The sequence below is a fragment of the Terrapene carolina genome, unplaced genomic scaffold, assembly GCF_002925995.2.
Source record: "Terrapene carolina triunguis isolate 2854851 unplaced genomic scaffold, T_m_triunguis-2.0 Scaffold517, whole genome shotgun sequence".
Taxonomy (NCBI): Eukaryota; Metazoa; Chordata; order Testudines; family Emydidae; genus Terrapene; species Terrapene triunguis.
The window spans coordinates 183104-204535 of record NW_020664868.1 but is presented as its reverse complement, the minus strand read 5'-3'; the positions used below and the strand labels follow the sequence as shown (position 1 = coordinate 204535).

Genomic DNA, 21432 nt, shown 5'->3' with positions numbered 1-21432 from the left:
AGTTTTCTTAAGATACACTTTCAGTGTGTCTTTGTAGCGTTTCCTCTGGCCACCCCGGGATCTCTGGCCATGGGTGAGCTGAGAGCAGAGGCCAGAGTCTGGCATCCACGCACAACGTCCAGCCCAGCGAAGCTGGTGCATGAGAATCATTGCTTGGCGTCAGTGAGGATGCTGGCATTAGTGCGGCGATCTTGCCACTTGACGTGAAGGATCTTCCAGAGGCATCGCTTTTTAACCCTTTATAAGCCATGTATAAATGGCTGATAAGTATAAAGCGAGACTGAAACGCCACATGCACCTTTGATCTACCTTCATTTTTATGTTCTCTGTAGCATGAAGGGCTCTAAGCATTGTCATTTCGCTGAAGTGTACGTTATGGAGCCCCTGGCTGGAATTCCCGCAGAGTCAGGAAGGTTTTTCTGAAGGAGGAAGAACTTAGAAGTGGATCTGGGAGTCCAACCCTCTGAAATATCCCTTAATCTGAACAGCCAGTTACCATGACGACCCGATGATTTGAACTCCCGGTGTTCTCTGGAAATGTAAGGGCTTTGATTAATCTACCCAAGTGTCTGCCCAAAGCAAGGATTTATTGCAGCGCGCTGGGGAAGGGCTGCAAGAGTTTGCCCTGAGACTGAAAGTAGGTTCTCTCCTGGAGTCTGGGGCAGCTAATTCCAGCAGCACGTGTGACTGAGCCCCTTTTTCGAATGTTAATCCTGCCTTTCATACAATGAAATAGTGAGAAGGGGCCATGCCCAGGTTGTCTGACCTCAGGGAGTCTCGTTAGAAGCAGCGCACGGTGGTGGTAGCTCCTGAAGAGAGCACCATCACCCCGGGCAGGATGAAACGGGGGTTAGATGCTGGTCAGGTCGACGGCAGAAATTCACACAAAGCTCTGCCCCAGGGTCACCGAGGCTGCGGGAGCCCCTGGCTACAGAGCACAAGGCAGACTGAAGAACACGGCGCAGAGCATACAGGGCAGCACAGTCCGTCCAGGCCCTGAGCCTGCCAGCTCTCATGCACGTGTTTAGTTAACCGCAATGACAGCTTACGGGCTTCACATTAAGCACGTGCTATTGGAGAAGGTTCTCAATGGCACAGATGGGAGTCAGGCACCCAACTCCCATGGGCTCGGGTTGGGATTTTCACATGTGCCTAAGGGCTTAAGCGTTCACACTGACACCGGCCCAACACTAACTCCCCCCTCTGTCCAGTGGTTCTAGTAACATGAGTTGGCCGGCATGGAAGCTGGGGAGGGTCAGGCCTAGGGGTCGGAGCCGGAGTCAGAACCAGACTCAGGAGTGCAGAGCTGGGCTGGAGCAGGCGAAGGCTTGTGGAGTGTCACCATGCTCAGGAGGGGACATTGGGCAGACTGGGAGGCTCACAGACCAGCCCTGGGAGTCACCAGCCCAGCTCCTGGCCTGCGGATTGGCAGGAGCCCAGCACAGGAGTACTCGTCCCTGCACGTGGCTCTAGCTGAGAGACGACACATCACCTTAGAGGTAGCGGCTAGTGCCCACTCTGGACACAGGTTAGCTCTGCGATAACACTGGAGGGCCACAGTCCTGCAATGCCGTCCCACAATTCCCCCGAGTGAATCCCACGCTACGCTGCCTAGCTGCCCTTGGTGCCTTTGAAAAATCTCCCCCCTGCACTGGCAGGATCAGGGCCACAGTTCCTGTCCCCATATCTAAAGCAGGTACTTTGACACGGGAGCCAGGGCGCACTGCCTACCGTCCTGCACCAAGCAGACCTCTAGATGGGCGCGAAGCATTGCAGCTTTATTCACGCAGACAACGCTAACACATCCTTAGGAGAGTCGACGTCCCAAGGGGCTCCAAGGTAGTAGAGACAAGCTATCTAGGTCAGTGGTTTTCAAGCTGCGGGTTGCGACCCCGTACTGGGTCACGGAATGTAAGGCCCTGGATCGTTACAGGCCGTCGAAAGTCCCATCGGCGGTGCTGCCCGGCTAAGGCAGGCTGGTCCCTACCTGTTCTGACACTGCGCTGCGCCCCGCAAATGGCCAGCAGCAGGTCCGGCTCCTAGGCAGGGTGGCCCATGGGGCTCCACGCGCTGCCTCCGCCTCGAGCACTGGCTCTGCACTCCTATTGGCCGGTTCCTAGCCAATGGGAGCTGGGGGGGCTGGGCCTGCAGGCAAGAGCTGCGTGGAGCCGCTTGCGCGCCTCCGCCTAGGAGCCGGACCTGCTGCTGGCCACTTCCGGGGCGCAGCGCGGTCTGCGGTGCCAGGCCAGGCAGGAAGCCTGCCTTAGCACCCCCACTGCACCGCTGACTGGGAGCCGCCCGAGGTAAGCCCACGCCCCAACCCCCTGCCCCAGCCCTGAGCCCTCTACAAACCCAGAGCCCCTTCCTGCACCCCAAGCCCTTCATCTCCAGCCCCGGCCCAGAGCCCAGACCCAGCCCAGAGCCCCCTCCCACACCCTGAACCCCTCATTCCCAGCCCCACCCCGCAGCCCACACCCCAACCCTCTGTCCGTCCCACAGCCCAAACCCCTCAGCCCCAGCTCCGTTGGGTCGCAGGCATCAATTTTCTTCAACTGGGTCGCCAGAAAAAAAAGTTTGAAACCCACTGATTTAGATACAGCTCTGCTGGCGTACTGTACATTCCCCATATCCTCGCCCATGCTCCAGTACCATGAACCTCTGTGCGGGAACCAGAGTCTTTGTTTCCTGAGAGCCCATCTGCGCCTGCTGCTGCTCATTCCCCACCTGAAGTCAACATCTATTTGTCACAACACAAAGGGGTGACAGGAAAGTGATTAGCGTCAGTGCAGACAGAGGATTAGGACCCTCAGTGGAGGGGGGAGCAGGATGTAGGGGCGGAGAGAGGGCATCTGGAGGTTAAGGGCTGAGCACTCAGAGCGCCTGCTGAAGCCAATGGCAGCTGCGGATGCTGAGCTGCAGTCCTTCGCAGTGAGGCTCCGAGGAGATGCTCTCAAAGCTAGATACCACATCTCCGATTCATGACCAGTCTCCACGAGCCTCAGGTCTTGTCTCATGACTGCCTCGCAGAGCAGCACACCGCGTTTAAATAATGAAACGTGCAGCGCTTGTTAAAGCGGTGTTACGGCACACTCCAGGAACCTGCAGCCAGCCTCTCATCCTTACCCCGCCTCAAAGACCAATCGCTGCTGCCCCGTCACACTCCGTGCTAGCCCCTTGCCCAAGCCCTGCCCTGCCATGCTGAGGAAACATCTGCAGCGTGGGACAGCACGGTCCAGGCGGTAGGGCACACAACTGGGAGTAAGGATGCCTGGGTTCTCTTCCTGTCTCTGATCCCCTGGAAAGTCACTCTGCGCTGGGTGCTGTACAAACACAACAATGGCTGGGTGCCACCATCTCCATTGGAGCCACCATAAGAGATATAATAGAGAGAGGGCCAAATTTTGCTCTCAATTACTGATGCAAACCCAAGTCACTCTACTTAAGTCTTCATAGATTACTGGAAATTTTGCTAGGAAGACGTTCTGATCTGAGGGAGGGATGGGATCTTGCCCATGTGGATACGATCTTTAGGAATCTGGTGATGGTGGGGTTCTGAGACATGGAAGGTCGAAATAGCTGCCAGATGCACCCTTACAGAGCTAACAGCCAAACTCTGTTTTGGATGGAGAAGATAGTCCAGTAGCAGGTCCAAGGAAGCCTGCTCTGGAGATGCACCTTTCTGATGGGACCAAATGGGGAAGAGTTTCCACTTAGCCAGGTAAGTACTCCTCGTAGAGGGCTTTCTGCTATTCAAAGGCACTTTGTGAATGTCCTTCAAACAGGATCTTTCAAAGGGTGTTAGCCAGGAAGCATCCACGCTGGGAAGGAGGAGGTGACCGTGGTGCTGGGAAATCACATCTGGGTCTAAAGGGAGAGACGGTGGAGGCTCGATTGACAAGGTTAGTAGAGTCGAGTCTCAGTGCTGACGAGGCCAAATCAGTTCTAGGAGGATGAGACGAGTATGGCTTTGTTGGACTTTGCACAAGATCATAGGCAGCAACGGAATCAGATGGAAGGCGTACTAGGAGGGGATTCTTCCTGGATAGGAGAAAAGCATCTGTTAGAGAGCCTGGGCTGAGGCCTCCCCAGGAACAAAGCTGATGCCATTTTCTGTTGGTCTTTGTTTCAAACAGGTCCACTTGGAGAGCCCCGCACGCTAGAAGATGGATCTGGCCAGGTCTGATGTAATGCCCACTCGTGGTGATTGGCGAAGGACCTGCTCAGCTGATCTGCTACCTCGTTCTGTTTCCCTGGAAGGTAAGCAGCCCTGCCATAAATTGAGTTGCTTGTGCTAAAGTCCCAGAGGCGAATTACCTCTCGGCACTGTTGGGTCGATCAGGCCCCTCCCTGCCTGTTTATGTAAAATATAGCTGCAGAGTTGTCTGCCGGAATTAATAAATCCCTTATTAATAAATCCCCCCCACACACTTTCAGAGGGTCCACACGCCAATACAGAGGGGAGAACATGAACATTGGCACTTGAACCACTTTGTCCAAAGGATGACAACTCAGGGCATACGCTGAAGCCAGCCGCACCTGCAGCTGTCTGGGTTGTAGCCTGGTGCACTGAACTACACGGGTGCGTGCAGCCATGTGACCCAGGAGACGGAGGCGGCTGCGTGCCATGGTGAGAGCACACGTTTCAAGCCTGGATTCTGGCAGAAAGGCCTCAGCCCCAGTCAACTATTCTCTGTACTGGTTTTAGGAGTGATTTGTCAAGATTCACTGTGTCGAACATGGACAGGACGGTGGATTCGCTGGGTAACACTTGAGCCTTGGACCGACCTGTGATCAACCAGTTGTCCAGGTACGGGGACACATGGACTGACACCACGGTCGTGTACTTCTACACCCGAGGAGCAGCTGACAGACCGAAAGGAAGCACAATGGACGGATAATGGCTCCCATCCACCACAAATCTGAGAAGCGTCCGATGGTGGCGGCATATTGCCACATGGACGTACGCATCCTTTAAGTCGAGGGCGGCGTACCAGTCCCCCTGTCCCAGGGAGAGGACAACTGAAGCTAGGGCAACTAAGCGGAATTTTATTTTCTTCAGGAACTTGTTCAACTCTCTTAGATCTAAGATAGGCCTGAGGCCCCCTTTTGCTCTGGGAATAAGGCAGTAGAGGGAACAGGCTCCGGCCTGAAGAAGAGACTGGACCTCCTGTTGTGAGAGTGGTCCCTGAAGAGGGACAGGGAAGGGAGTGGGAAGGGTGGGTAGAAATGAACTGGAGGGCATATCCCACTTCCACCATGCTCCAGACCCACTGGTCTGACGTTACCGAATGGGCTGAGCGATTGGTGGGGAACCGACAGAACTAGGATAACCGGTGCACTGCCCTTGACCAACCCATCAAAATGGCCGTTTGGAGGAGGCGGCTGGATGGGGCGAGCTGGCTGATGCGGACGAGCAGGGCAGTAAAGGACTCCTCCTACAGCCCCTGCCCTTTCTCCTCGGCAGAGCTTGGGATCGGGGAGTGAACACTTGGTGCCTGCGTGGCTGCTGCGGATGAAATTGTTTCCTTTTTGTCACTGGAATAGAGATTCCAGGAAATTTTAATGTCACCCTGGAATCTTTGAGGCTATGGAGTCTCTTGTCCGTTTTCTCTGAAACTAACGAGGGACCTTCCAGGGAGGTCCTGGATGGTCTGCGGGACCTCTGGGGCTAGCCCAGATGGCTGCAACCAGAAACATCATCTCCTAGCTAACGCTGGGGTTCAAGCAGCGGTCTGTGCTCCCTAACCTATCGTGGAGAGCAGTCCTGGCGACCAGCTCGCCCTCTCCCAGTATCACTGCAAACTGCTGTCTGCCGTCCTTTGGGAACTCATCTTGACATGTTCGGATGTTTTCCCAGAGAGCGAAGTGCCTGTTGGGTTGCAGTGCAGAGCTGCAGACTTCCTGAGGAACAATCTTTCCTTTTGGCACCGACGCCTGTTGTCCCAGTCTCTCCCGCTCATTGGCAGCTAACTTTGAGCGGGAACCGGAGGGAGGAGAGTAGAAACGGTCACGTCCCTTAGAGGAGATGTGGCACCTCCTCTCAGCTCGCTCTGCTGGGGGGCAGGGGGAGGAGGATGGCATCTGCCAAAACACCTTAGCTGGCTCCATAAATGGCTTCATTAATGGCAGAATCACCTGGCAGGAGCTGCCAGCATCAGAGTGTCCACCAGCTTGTGGGAGCTTCCGTGCACCTCTTCTGCCTGGCCATCCTTCTGAGAAGATCTCCACGAGCCCGGTGCTGAATCACTCGCCAGCCCAGTATCCTCGTCGGCTGACAAGGAAGAGGACGCAACAGGCCTCTGAGGCGGTGGTCGATCTATGTCTTGTGGAGGAGAAACTGCCCAAGCGACTTCTGGCTGGTCAGTACCAATCTCGTGCCAAGGACCCCGGACAGTTCTCACGGATAGCAAGCAAGATGGTTGAGGGGAGGTCCCAGCTGGAGGAGGGATGTTCCACAGTGTCCAAAACGCCACTGATATGAGCTAAGGACCCATGCTTGCCCAGGCCACTGTCCCTTAGAAGGAGGCCAGAGCTGAGGTTGCGGCATAGCCCATGGTGCCCGAAGAGGGTGGGGGCACATTCCTCGCCTTGGATGTGGTACCGAAGACCTCGCCGAAGAGTCCGAAGAAGAGTCCGACACTTCCAACGACGAAGGTGCAGAACCAGTTGGAGCGGGTGAGAAGTGGCCCAAGCCCGGAAATGGAAGTACCGGGGAGACCATCGGAGGCTTGCCTCTCGACTGCACCAGCTTTTGCAGACGCTTGGGCACTAATGGTACTGGGGGAGGCAGACAGTGTGGCAATACAGTCCTTAGAGGCGAAGCAGGTCCCGTGTTGTCTGTGTACGTCTCCAGGATGACTGGGATCGGCACTGTCTAATGGGTCTGCAAAGATCTTTCAGGGGGACCTGGTACAGGTTCCAGAGGCTGCAATCATCTCTCTCTACACGAGTGCTCCAGGGAGAGCCTTTCCCCCAAATATTTTGCAGCCTCTCCATCCGTACTGACACACCCAACCAAGGTACTGAACCCGAGGAACGCCCGAGTCTATTCTTCAGTACCGGCGAACGGCAGCCATCGCCAGGGGATGCTCCACACCAAAGCTGATGTACCCGGGGCACTTCCCGGCCTACGTATACACTGCTACACCGTGTTAAGACTCGCGACTTGGGCCGAAGATCATTTAAGAGGCCTATGTAGTTTTAGGGACTCGATATCTGCATATCGAGGATTTCCTGCTGAATTCACCAGGCTCAGAATGCATGTCCTGAATACGTTGGCCTCACAGTAAATACATCAGGGAATTTCAGACTGGTTATAACAAGAAAAAGATCTGCAGATTTTCTATAGCATTAAAAAAATCCATTCCTTTTCATTCCTGCCCACTCCCAACAAAACTCCCGCTAAACTATTCAACAGCATAGTTCAACCCATTTAACTCTCCCTTGGCGTCTTGTCCCACCCAGTAAACTCCCAGCACAGAAAATCTCCTAAACATTGGGTACAATGGTGGCAACACCAACATGATTGATTGCTTCTGGTATTGTATATATATTATATTTCAGATTCTATTCATACACCTATGCACTATCCCTCAATGCTGATACCATCCCAATTAAAACAGGCATTTCCCCCAACGTTAAACAGAAGGCCAGAAATAAATGTGATAGACCCACATTGCTTCTACAGAGAATCACTCCTAGTTCTCCACAACCCCGAAGAAGAGCTCTGTGTAAGTGGCAAGGCTTGTCTCTCTCACCAACGGAAGTTGGTCCAATAAAAGATAACACCTCACCCACCTGGTCTCTCTAGCAACACTATCAAGGCACAAGTGGCCCTAAACAAACCTTAAGCCACTAGACAGAGTTCTGAGAAGGCAGCATGGAGCTCCGGGAAGAAAAGATTTAACATAAAACCACACCAGGTAGAGAAACTAGCACAGAAACCAGTCTCACAGACAACCACACTCCTGTGAAATACACACAGGGAGGGACTGTATAAAACAGAGTAAGTGACTTTGGAGCACAATGCTCAGTTAATTAGATGCTTTTGGAATTAACACAGAGCAGTCTTCCTCAAACTTAAATCAAAGGCACAATGGAAACCCAAGAAGCAGCAGCTTTGTCATCACTGGGAAAGGTGAGACGGACGTAGGGTGACCAGACAGCAAGTGTGAAAAATCGGGACAGAGGGTGGGGGGTAATAGGAGCCTATATAAGAAAAAGCCCCAAATATCAGGACTGTCCCTATAAAATCGGGACATCTGGTCACCCTAGACGGACGCCACATAGAAACCCACTAAGCTAGGAGCAACCTATCCCAGACTAACAGACACTACCTGCACGTGGTCACAACAATAATTACTCAATTGAAAACACTAAGGAACAGGTTTTCCTACAGTGCATCTGTGTCAGATGCATGAAACCAGCCAGCCAGGTTCCCAAGAGAAACCATTGTTGTTCAGCATTCAATTAAGCGGTCAAGGGAAAAGAAGCGTTTTCCATGCCCTCTAGCCGGCACTGGCCCCTTGACCAGATGGCTGTCGGAGCAAAGGGCAGGCTGTTTGGTCTGATGAGGGCCAGAAGAGCATCAGACGCTAACACAGTTAAAGCAGGTTGGAGGGCTGTTTGCCATGACAATACATAAAGAAAAGGGAGCCCGATTCTGGTCTCATACCAGCTTTACAGCAAACCAAGTGACTCGGCAACCCCCATTAGCATCAGGTCCAGGCTTTAGAAAGGGGGATTTCAAAAGCTCCTAAAGAAATCAGGAGCACAAGCCGCCCTGACTTTCCCTGGGACTTGTGCTCCTAACTCTCCTAAGTGAAAACCTCATCCCGCTTTCTTTATGAAAGAGTTATAGCAGATCAGAGTCAGATTTCCAAGTGGCATAAGGGAGATGGGCACCTAATGCCTACAGGCTCCTTTGAAATCCCAGCCAAAAACAATCTTGACTGGAAATCCTGGGGCCAGATTCATCGTGGTGGAACCCCTCTTCTCTCGCTGCTTTGCTGTCCTCAGAGGAGCCACTAGCCATACAGACACATGCAGCCCTAGGACTCATTGCTGGCCAAGGATTTAAGCCACCGTAGGTTTATGGCCAATAAGAACTTTCAGAGGCGTTGGCAGTTCCATCGTTAACAGCAGTGAGAACGAACAGGCAGAGCACCCTAATGAGATGTTCCCCCAGGTAACAGATTCTTGCACTTAGTTACATCGGATACAATATTTTGTTTACTTTACGGCTCAGTCTGAAAGAGGGGAAAATATTCCACCAGCAATGCTCAGAAGCTGCCCGCGGACGCTAGAAACCCTGAAATGGATCACAAAGACGAATGTCTGCCACATAAGGCCATCAGAGATGCATTCTGACTTCTCCATCATCATGCGCTCATTAAGTCTGAAGTGCGGGACAATATTGCTATCTTCTGCTCCTGTGAAAGACTGACCCACCCCCAGTTAAACAAAAGCTACGTTTTGTTGCAGGGGTCACAGGATATGCAACTCACCTCCTTCTGCCACAGTTCAGGGAAAACAAACAAACAGAGACTGTGTTTTAATTGGCAGCCAGCCCTAATTATTTACAGATTCACAATTTGCAACTGTGACTGAGTGGAGTACTGAGGCCAACAACAGAAATCAGCTTGGAAACTAACAGAAGTCCAAAGAAATGCCTCCTAAACACAAGCAAGGAAGAAGCAGCCCAAGCGATTCACGAGCTAGCTAACTTTCATGTACAATTGGATTCCGAGGGCACAGACACACCAGGAATCGTTGAGCAGTGCTCAATTTCATGACAGTGGCTTTGCTTAGATTTAGGACTAAAAGAAACTGTGAACTCTGCGTTTGCATAAACCGAGCAGCATTTCCGCTCGGAGAAAACCCATGCAGAAGGCTTTGATTCCAATGTTACAAATATACATGCGCGCACACGTACATACATACTTGTTGAAGAAAGCGGAGAAAAGTGAGAGTGCTTGAAAGACTGACTTCATTTTTTCTGGATAAAAGGGATGTTTACAGTGGAATAATTACACTGAATAAGAGCCATTCAGTCAGTCAATAAAAAGCGAGCAACAGATGGCCTGGCAGATATTAGCATAAATTATGCATACTATTGATATATTGATGCTCTTTGGGGCTGCCAAGCCAACACGGGTGGGAGAGGATGGCAACTGAAGTAAATATTATGAGGAAAGGTATTCTGCCTCCTGCAACACGATAAAAGTTGCACGAACAGCTGGTGTGTGATTTTAGAATTCAAGTGACTGCTTGAATCTAATTAATTCCCAGTATAATTTTTAAAGAGGTTTTTAAAATAAAAATAAAATCGGGCACGTCTCACATTCTGAACTGTGCAGTAACTCACAGAGGGGAGGAGAGCTACTCTGGTCTGACAGGGCTTAGAAGATTTCATTACATGTAACTGATCATTTTAAGTGCAAGTACAAAAGTATGCACCGATGTATCAACAGGGAAACCCTCTCTGCCTTTTAACATCCTTCTCTTTTGAGGAAGCCCCTAGCACTTTAGAGACAGGAATACCCTCTTTGTGTGTTTCTATTACTGCAGTGTCCACAGGCCTCTACCGCCATGAGGGCCCTGCTGGGCTAGGAGCTGTACATAAGCCTAGAAAGCAAGTCCTCGACCCCAAGAGCTCACAATTTGAGGCCCCAATCCTGCAAACAATTATGCACGTGCTTAACTACTGGGTAGTGTCACTGATCTGAAATCCATTTGCAGTGGTAAAGCTAAGCACGGGAATCAGGGGTGACAGGATTGGGGCTTAAACAGTCAAGACAAAGAGTGGGAGAAGAAAGGCAGCACCCCGTGTTACAGCTGGGGAAGTGACCCCTGCGCAGAGCAAAGGTCACACCGCAAGTCTGTGGGAGAGCCGAAACCAAACCCCGATCTCCCAAGTCCAGTCCAGAGTGTGAACCACCTTAGTCTAGAAGGTGCCACAGGACTCTGTCGCTTTTTACAGATCCAGACTAACACAGCTACCCCTCTGATACTTGAGCCACAAGAGCTTCTCTAAATGATACCAATAAAGTAGCCATTAGTCAGGATATACTGACCATCTATCCCTCCACTTCCCCACGGCGCTCCCTTCAACTCAACACTTCCAGCTTTCTAACGGGCATGTAGCAGTGACCCTTTGCAATACAAATATTTTCAATGCCTGAGTAGAGAGAGGGCCAAATCCATCCCAACAGAACTACACATGTTTAAACCAACAAAGGTACACCCTCCCTCAATCCAAGTGGGAAGGGGCTAACAATCTGAAGGTTCAAATTGTCACAGTCAAAATTCCCTGCTTTTAAATATAGACTTCAGCTATTGAAAGCAATTACCAGAAAGTCATCCTGTCCCTGCGCCAAATGATTCACAGACCAAGCATCTAAACGTTAATTTCATTTGGAGGATTTGTAGCAGAAAGCACCTCCTTTGATTTATTCAAATGTACTTCACAATCCATGGATAATGAATTCCATGCACATTCCACACAGCGTTATGTAGCGACATGCTTAAGCATTTCAAAGGGACACAAATATTTCTTTTCCATTCTGAAAGACTATTCAACCAAGAAAACAATTCTGCCGAGGCGAAGGCGGCAGGCTCCAGGGCTCCAGTCTGATTTACAAACCCACTGCTCCCCACCTGCGTTACCTACATCTTGAGGCTCTCCTACTCCTCCTTTCAAGTCATGTATTGCACCAATAAATTCAATGCCAGGCATGTTTTCCTTGGATCCCAGGAGTAAAGCTGTTCACATGCCTATTGGAGCCCAGGACAAAATGGGTATCAAGTTCCAGAATCTAATCTGCACAGTTTGGTAACTGTCACAAAAGCAGAACAAAATCAAACTAAAGCGGAAGCAAGTAACCCAAGCTGCACCATGCCGTCTGATCCAGCCGGAGCATGCTGCATGAACAAGCGCCAGAGGGTTACATTCCAAAGGAGTTCCTCATCCACATGCCACCCCGGTCTGGACTGTCAAAGGAAAGCTTTGGTAGGAGTCCATTCAAAGCAAAACAAAACACTGGTGTAATCTATATTTACCTCAAGGAATTGCAATGTCAATTGGAAGCATCTCCAGGAAGCACCAGAATAACCCTTTATCCCGCCAGGAGCCCCTTTAGAGACAGAAGTAAACAATGCACCTAGAGATAACCAGGTGGCTTTTCTTCTTTTATTGCCATATTACAAATCGGGAAATTCGCAGGCTTTGAGGCTTGTGCTTCCAGGACCAGCAGTTAATCCGACTGAAGTAGGCCGTTCTGGATTCACCCGTCAGTGGGATGAGCTCGACTCCTGAACTCTTGACTAAGCTGTGACTCCTGCTGAAGAAGAAAGGCCCAGATTTCCTCTGACTAATCTTTTCCTCTCCCATCTCCATGTTAACATGTCTTCGAGGCACTGAGATCGCAAAGCGAAGGAAACTCGCAGCATGTCATTTCTCAGTTACTCACGATTCTCTCTGCAACGCGTTTCCTCCAGGAAATGAGAAATCATCAGTAAGAGCGAAAGCGCTGGACAGCCCAGACGCTCAGAACTAGCTGAGTGATGACGCGGTGTCCCCTAAGTAACATTCCTAAACAATGAGCCTCCGAAGATCACAAAGGTCAGCAGATTCTGCTCAGTTTCCCCACCAGGGAATACACCGAACATCTCTACATTGACTAGTTCTTTATAACAGCTGTTCTCGGAATAATGCAGCAGGCATATGACCAAGAGTTACCAAAGAATTATTCATTACAGACTACCTCCGGTGTAGTTATTAAGGTCATTCATCTATCTTCTACACATCCCTCAAGCCCTTGAGGAAAAGCCTTTCCCTTCAATCTCCAGCACTGTGGCCAACATTCCCAAAGCCAGGCTTCCAAGGTCATTTTTGGGAACCATAATCATCAGTGGAGGCTGAAATCAATGGGACCCAACCAGTGCCCAACACATTCACAAAAAGGTGTCTAAATGCAGATTTAGGTGTCTAAATGCAGATTTAGGAAGCTAACGGTGGCCTGCCAGCTACAGAGGCGGGTTTTCCAAGGTACAAATGGCAGTTCAGTGCCTGACTCCCAATGAACATCAATAAGAGTTCGGTGTCTGGGTGCACCTTAGAAAGTCTTCCCCAAAGTCAAATCTTCCTACTCTAGGGGTGGTTATAAAGTTGAGATCCCCACGCTTGAAACAACAATGGCAGGCAGACTAGTGCTGAAATACAAACCTAAGTGCATGGAGCAGACGAGCACTGGGAGAAACTGAAACGGGAGTTCACAGGGGCTTCTTCAAATGCAAGTTTCAGTCTCTTGCCAGCTAAGCAAACTCCGAGTAGCCACCTTTATGTGCACTGAGGATTAGCAAGAGCAGAGTCAATATTTGGCCATTATGAACGATAAGCCAGTTAAAATTTTGCTTGTTTTCCCACATAAAATCATCCCCCAAAAGCAGGTGGGAAGTTGCAGGTGTCTCCCCCAACAGCTGCATAACTACAAAGCCAGACATAGAATCAGAGAACCAGAGGGTGAGAAGGGACCACAAAGGCCAGCTAGTCTAAGCCCTGCCAAGATGCAGGATTTGTTGTGTCTAACCCATCCAAGATAGATGGCTCCAGCCTCCTTTTGAAAACCTCCAGTGACTGTTATCCAAGGAAGGCCAGCAAAGGAGCATCTCTAGGCAATGAAAGGCAACCGGTATATAAAGAAAATTCCTAGAAGTAAAACCACCACACTATGGGGCACAGCGAGGAGTGGGGGGCCAGGTCCAACCCCGGCTACGCAGTCTGGGCAGTTCTCTTCCAAACTCGGAGCTGCCGGGCAGGGCTGTCCAGAGGATTCAGGGGGCCTGGGGCAAAGTGGGGGAGCTGCAGCGCTTGTACTCACCCGGACCGCTGCCGGGCCAGGGGCAAATTGCCCCACTTGCTCCTCCCTCTGGGCGGCCCTGCTGCCGAGCTAGCTCCACTCAGCGGGCCCATCTCCAAGAGTGGCCAGGAGGGAGGTGCAGGAAGCCCTGCAAAGGGCACTGACCCAGATTAGCCCAGGGAGCACACATCTAGAACGGACACCGACTAGCCACGGCCATGGGCAAAGCCCAGCCCGCCTGCCCTTTCCCAGGGAGGAAAAGGGGCTGGGAATCTCCAGCTGGGTGTTGTCATGGGACCCTACACTCCGAGCTCAGATTTTCACATCAGTCACTGGCTCAGAGACATCTGAGGAACCGGAAGTCTCCCCTCCTCCTGCGTCAGCTGGAAGACGGGTAGGGGCACGGGTCTGCTCCGGATCCTGCTCCCTGCCCTGTGCACACACCCAGAGGCATGCCCACGGACCCCGCTGGAGCCGCAGGACTCCTTTCAGAGCTGCTGGCCAGAGAGCTTTTGTTTAGGCACTTTGGTCTTGCCCGGGATGCACGACAGGTCACCTGCTGAGCACCCCCATCTCTTGGCCCACCCATGCCCCGGGGCCAGGCAGCACAGGATATTTGTAGCTGGATTGGAGGCCAGAGTAACAAAGCCACCAGTGGTGTCAACAGATTTGTCAAGCCTTTGAAGAGGCAGAGCAAGGTACAAGCGTGCGAAGGCAGTAATTGTTCCCCATTACGAAGTCAGGGCAGATCAGCATCGCCGGACACAGCAAGGCAAGAGCTAACCTGGTCACAGAGGGCCCTGGCTCCCTGCTGGCCATTGCCCAGCAAGCTGCTCTCCCTGGGGGCAGGGGGCAGTTTTTACTCCTATCACTGCTGTGCAATTTTCTAAGGGACTATCTCCCTGCAGCCCCCGGGACGGGCTCTGATTCCTGACCATGGGCCTCTGAGCACCACAGCCATACAAGCAAACAGCCACTCCGCCGCACTGCCGGGGCTGTAGTTCCATTCCTAAAAGTGGGCCGAGACCTCATCTTGTACCAGTTCAGAGGCCCCCCAATCCTACCAGCAGGGTCTGCAGGTCCTTGAGTACCAAAGAGAAACCCCTCAGTGCTTTAGATAACCTGGCCCGCCAGGACCAATCAGAGCCCCACCCAAACTAAGAAATGCTCTTCACTCGGACACAAGCCATGAGGGGGGAGTAATTCTGCCCACTGCAGGAATCCCTGTGCTATCCAGGAGCCAGGCAAAATGATCAGAGCGGTTCTGCCCTTCAAACTGATGCAGTGGGTGCCTAACTCCTTTGAAAATCCCAGCCGAGATGCAGAGAGGAGGCGGCGGCTGGGGGATACGACAGGGACAGCCCTGGCAATGAACTCTCCGAAGTGCTGTGCCACTGGACAGGGGAGCAGGGCTACTATTCTGTAATACTTTTACCTGCACACAAAGCATCCTGGGAGCAAATCTGTAAAATCCCCTCAGCACCCAGGCAACATGCCGCTGATTAAGCGGCTTGGTTTGTTGCAGGGCATGTTACCGGGAGGTTCGTAACAGTTTCTCTCCCTCCTCCATTTTAGAGTCTCGGAGCCATTCGTTTGTCTCCAGACCAGCCTATCTACCTAAAAGACCAAGCCAAACCCGCTGTGGCTTTGGCGTCTGAGTCAGAAGAGCAGCTGCTGCATCTCCCTGCTCCCGTTCACATGGACGAGAAACCCTTGCCAAAATGGTTTTTTAAACAGTCAAGGCAAGAGATGGAAAGAGCAGTTTCCTTTCGTCGGGAGAGGCAGAGCTCCTTACACAGCTGCCGAAGTCTGTGGATTAACTGCCCGGTCCAGGAAATTATAGCGATAATGCTGGATTAAAACCGTGCTAAGGAAAAGGGAAGATGAGGCGAGTGCAGCGAAATGGGAGCCGATATCCGACTCCGGGTGCTGGTCACTCGGCTCTCTCAGAACTACCAGGGACCAGCCATTAAACCCTGTAAAACTGGGGAGAAATTGGCAGGCAAATCCTTCCAACCCTCAGCATCTGCAGACTCTGTGTACATACAAGGCCTAGCACAATGGGGCCCTGCTCCCAGCTGTAGCCTCTGGATGTTACTGTAATACAAATATTAAATTGTGGTTAGACTAAGGTTAGGGGGGAAAGAGAATGTCCTTTGATTAACCCGACAAAACCGCCTGCTTTCTGCTATACACGTCTCCTGATTTCACAGAGAACACTAACACAGTCCAACACTATGACTTCATGTTCTCTTTCCCTTTGGGAAAGTCACTGACTCTCTCTGTGCTCGCCGCCCCTCTGCGAAATGGGGACAGTAACCCTTCGTCTGTCTTGTCTGTTTAGATTGTGCGCTCTTCAAGCAGGCACGGTCTCTCACCGCGTGTCTGTTCAGCACCTAGCATAATGGGGCTCCGACCTGGGGGGCCCCCCCAGTGCTACTGTAATATAAATAATACATGTTGACTCACTAAAAAAAGGGCATTGAGAGGAAAGACTTGGTCCCGCTCAGTAATGCTCCATTCAACTGGCTTTCCACTAGCCACACCTGCACTACAAAATTCACACACAAACAGCCCACAACAGCCGGGAGTACAACTGAGCCAGAAATTCAGAGCTGGACCTGAAATGTAGCCCACTGTGTCTAGAGAGTGCAGCCCAAACAGTACAGGTCATTCGCCACTAGACGAAGTCCTCCCAGGGAAAGGGAGGAGGCAGAGTTTGGCTTAAACCGGAAGAGCTGGAAAATGAACACATTTGAAATGTAAGCAGTAACCCCTTTGCTCAACTGTATGCAGCTTAACACAAAAGTAAAGAAAGCAACTTACAACAAGTTGGCAGTTTTTCAAAGGGACACTATTAAGGGCCCAAAAGCAAGCTATTCCGCTGGGTAGGAAAGATAGAAAATGTGGCAAAAGACCACCTTGGCTTAACCACGAGATCTTGCATGATCTACAAAATAAAAAGGAGTCATATAAAAAATGGAAACTAGGACAGATTACAAAGGATGAAGATAGGCAAACAACACAGGAATGCAGGGGCAAGATTAGAAAGGCAAAGGCACAAAATGAGCTCAAACTAGCTACGGGAATAAAGGGAAACAAGACGACTTTTTATCAATACATTAGAAGCAAGAGGAAGACCAAAGACAGGGTAGGCCCACTGCTTAGTGAAGAGGGAGAAACAGTAACAGGAAACTTGGAAATGGCAGAGATGCTTAATGACTTCTTTGTTTCGGTCTTCACCAAGAAGTCTGAAGGAATGCCTAACATAGTGAATGCTAATGGGCAGGGGGTAGGTTTAGAAGATAAAATAAAAAAAGAACAAAGTTAAAAATCACTTAGAAAAGTTAGATGCCTGCAAGTCACCAGGGCCTGATGAAATGCATCCTAGAATACTCAAGGAGCTAATAGAGGAGGTATCTGAGCCTCTAGCTATTATCTTTGGAAAATCATGGGAGACGGGCGAGATTCCAGAAGACTGGAAAAGGGCAAATATAGTGCCCATCTATAAAAAAGGAAATAAAAACAACCCAGGAAACTACAGACCAGTTAGTTTAACTTCTGTGCCATGGAAGATAATGGAGCAAGTAATTAAGGAAATCATCTGCAAGCACTTGGAAGGTGGTAAGGTGATAGGGAATAGCCAGCATGGATTTATAAAGAACAAATCGTGTCAAACCAATCTGATAGCTTTCTTTGATAGGATAACGAGTCTTGTGGATAAGGGAGAAGCTGTGGATGTGGTATACCTAGACTTTAGTAAGGCGTTTGATACGGTTTCGCATGATATTCTTATCGATAAACTAGGCAAATACAACTTAGATGGGGCTGCTATAAGGTGGGTGCATAACTGGCTGGATAACCGTACTCAGAGAGTTGTTATTAATGGTTCCCAATCCTGCTGGAAAGGTATAACAAGCGGGATTCCACAGGGGTCTGTCTTGGGACCGGCTCTGTTCAATATCTTCATTAACGACTTAGATATTGGCATAGAAAGTACGCTTATTAAGTTTGCAGATGATACCAAACTGGGAGGGATTGCAACTGCTTTGGAGGACAGGGTCATAATTCAAAATGATCTGGACAAATTGGAGAAATGGTCTGAGTTAAACAGGATGAAGTTTAACAAAGACAAATGCAAAGTGCTCCACTCAGAAAGGAACAATCAGTTTCACACATACAGAATGGGAAGAGACTGTCTAGGAAGGAGTACGGCAGAAAGGGATCTAGGGGTTATAGTGGACCACAAGCTAAATATGAGTCAACAGTGTGATGCTGTTGCAAAAAAAGCAAACGTGATTCTGGGATGTATTAACAGGTGTGTTGTGAGCAAGACACGAGAAGTCATTCTTCCGCTCTACTCTGCTCTGGTTAGGCCTCAGCTGGAGTATTGTGTCCAGTTCTGGGCACCGCATTTCAAGAAAGATGTGGAGAAATTGGAAAGGGTCCAGAGAAGAGCAACAAGAATGATTAAAGGTCTTGAGAACATGACCTATGAAGCAAGGCTGAAAGAATTGGGTTTGTTTAGTTTGGAAAAGAGAAGACTGAGAGGGGACATGATAGCAGTTTTCAGGTATCTAAAAGGGTGTCAATAAGGAGGAGGGAGAAAACTTGTTCACCTTAGTCTCTAAGGATAGAACAAGAAGCAATGGGCTTAAACTGCAGCAAGGGAGGTCTAGGTTGGACATTAGGAAAAAGTTCCTAACTGTCAGGGTGGTTAAACACTGGAATAAATTGCCTAGGGAGGTTGTGGAATCTCCATCTCTGGAGATATTTAAGAGTAGGTTAGATAAATGTCTATCAGGGATGGTCTAGACAGTATTTGGTCCTGCCATGAGGGCAGGGGACTGGACTCGATGACCCCTCGAGGTCCCTTCCAGCCCTAGAATCTATGAATAAGGACAAAACTGAAACAAGGCAGATGCCCGTAGTAACGTGGCTGGCTCCTGTCAGCTACAATTCAAAACACCTACTTTTCTACCCGTTGTGAAAGGTCAGTGAACACGTTCCGTGCAGGTCTGACTCCCAAGCCTGGAAACAAGGGCCATCCTGGGCAGCGCTGTGCTGTGCCAGGATGGTCAGGAACGGCGTTCCTTCACAATTCCCACATTGTGAGCCAAAAGCACAATGCTGGGCTACCGCTGAAAACAGCCAGACAATACACACAGAAGAGCCCCGTTTGTCACTGATCAGTGGGGCGCTTCTGAACGCAGCAAAACAAGGACACCAGTCAACTCAATGAGCAAAACCAAATCAAAACCAAATTAAAGGCTCACAGAGAAACATTACCAATTAGACACAAAGGCAAGTCTGCTGCCTGGAGACAGCATGCTTTGCACGCTGCATCTCTGTCGGGCCTGGAGTGCAGATGTTCTGGTGCTGAGTTCTCGGCTCTTCACGTGCGGATTTCAGTGCAGAATACTTCGCTATAACTAAAACCTATGCTCGCTGAGATTTTAACTGCATTGGTTAATTTCACTTTTCTGTCTACCACAGAATGCTCGTGCAGCGCTGCTGCCCAACCACTGACATCAGCTGGAGATGTGGGATACTCGCCACTTCTGAAAAAATTCAAAGCCAAGGTGTCAAGTTGGGGACCCAAAAAATCACAAGCCCCTGAAAATATGGGTCAAAGTAGCTGGCCCAAGTTCCTGAAGTGAGTCAGCAAGATAGCCAGCACTGGAACCCAGGAGTTTCCAGCACTCTGGTCTAGGCTGTCTCTTTAGACTTAGAGCCACTGAATTTATTATAACCATCTTCTAACATCTTCCAATTTTACTCCTGTTTATTTGAACAGCAGTTAAAACTCCAGAGGGAAATATTAACTCCTACTGGGCTATGAACAACCTGTTAATTACTAACAAAGTTAGTTAAAAATGATCAACAACATCATTCCCCACAGTAGCTTCATGTTTAAATATTTTAGTCTGAAGCTTTACATTTCTCCTCATTGTAAGACAGACTCATTTGTATTAACCCCCTAAAACCTTTGGCTGCAAGCCCAACAAAATCTCTCCCCTCAACAGAGCCAGAGCGGCAGGGGTTGGAATCCTTCAGGTGTTTGAGGGAGAGCGGGGCCCACACCCATGGCTCAGGCTAGGAGACCACGGAAGCATTACATAAACTTGCTCAAAACTTAAGATGCAACAGTTACCTCAACTATGTTGTATTATAATCCTCCATAATTGGGCCTTTCACTACATGCAGTTGAAAGGACCTGCATTCCATTCTTTAGTCTCATGTGATGCAGAAGGGTGGAGATTTTACCTCTGCAGATACTAGAGTTTATAGCGTAATGCTGACAGAAAGGGCCTTAGCAGGTACATACAATATATGGCTTGCTGTAGCATGTCGTTCCCACCGGCCTCAGGAGCGTGGTCTCCGAAACTCAGGCTATGTGAGGAGGTGATGAGCTGTGGCAAGCTTCTGAAAGAGAAAGATGGATTGTGTGTAAACTAGAGGCTAAAAGATTTAGGACCTGATCTTGCATGACGCTCTGACGGCCTTCAGAGGATTGGGCTGTGAATCCCTACCCTGGAGCTACTATCAGAAGTAGCCTCATTGTTCGTAAACTGTATGAGCAAGTTACCCAAGGAAGCATATTGCGGGCTTTGCTCCCTATGGCCTTACTGCTAACAGGACAACTCCAAACTTCACAACAAGCGCAGACATCCACAAATAAATCTGTTAGTCTTTAAGGTGCCATTGGACTCCTCGTTGTTTTTGTGGATACAGACGAACACGGCTACCCCTCTGATACACAGAGCTATCACTTTGCTCTCTGCTGGTCACAGCCAGCCCTTCATTCTGAGCCATTCAAGTCTCCACGTCGCAATGTGAGTGACCCAGCATCCTCCTGGAGAGCAGGTGCTAGTACGTAGGGCACGGAGGCCCAGCCAACTCAAACAGCCGCCGAGGCTGTGTACACAAGGATGGAGTGTGCAGGAACCTGACTGAAAGGAATGTGCACTGCGGCTTGTAGCTAATCCTTTCAGCAAGGAGATTCTGCACACCCTCACCCCCGGTGCCAGACACCAGCGAAGACCTGCTTTCAGTCGAAAGAAACAAGACAAATGGCATGGTAAAGAGAGGAGTTAAAGTGAGTTACTTTTGCTGTTTTAGAGACTTGACAAGGATTCCTATCAGAGGTAGTAAAGTTATTACAAGGCAATGTACTTAAACACAGCCTGAAATGTATTAACCTTAGGGTGAGGCCTGAAGATCTGTTAATGATTATGTATAAACAGGTCCAATTTTCAACTCTAATTCCCCATAATTACTGACTCCCACATCTTGGTTCACACACCTAGGAGGAAAGGTTAGTGCTAATATTCCAAGATGATAAACACACACTCCTGTATATACAGCTGCAAGATCAGCTGGAATCGAAAAGCTCTGTGGCCGAACCCCCTGAACTGCAAACAGCAGCATTCCTGGAAATAAGAACTGCAACTGCTTCCTATGTTTAAATGTCTCAGGAGTACAGTATCATTTTTACATAGGCCATATTTTTAACCCTTTTTAGTTAAAAACTGATTTGCCATCTGAAAAAGTGATTTTTTTTTTAGAAGGC

The 21432-nt window shown here is 49.8% G+C and overlaps 1 protein-coding gene across 1 annotated transcript in view; it reads right to left on the bottom strand.

Annotated features, from left to right (window-relative positions):
• SIPA1L3 (signal induced proliferation associated 1 like 3) overlaps nt 1–20277 on the bottom strand; it is a 74253-nt gene extending 53976 nt beyond the window's left edge. The window contains exon 1 of the mRNA XM_029913192.1: nt 20188–20277. The gene's annotated coding sequence lies outside the window, so the exon portion shown is untranslated. The remainder of the gene's footprint in view (nt 1–20187) is intronic.
• Between the last annotated feature and the right edge of the window lie 1155 nt (nt 20278–21432).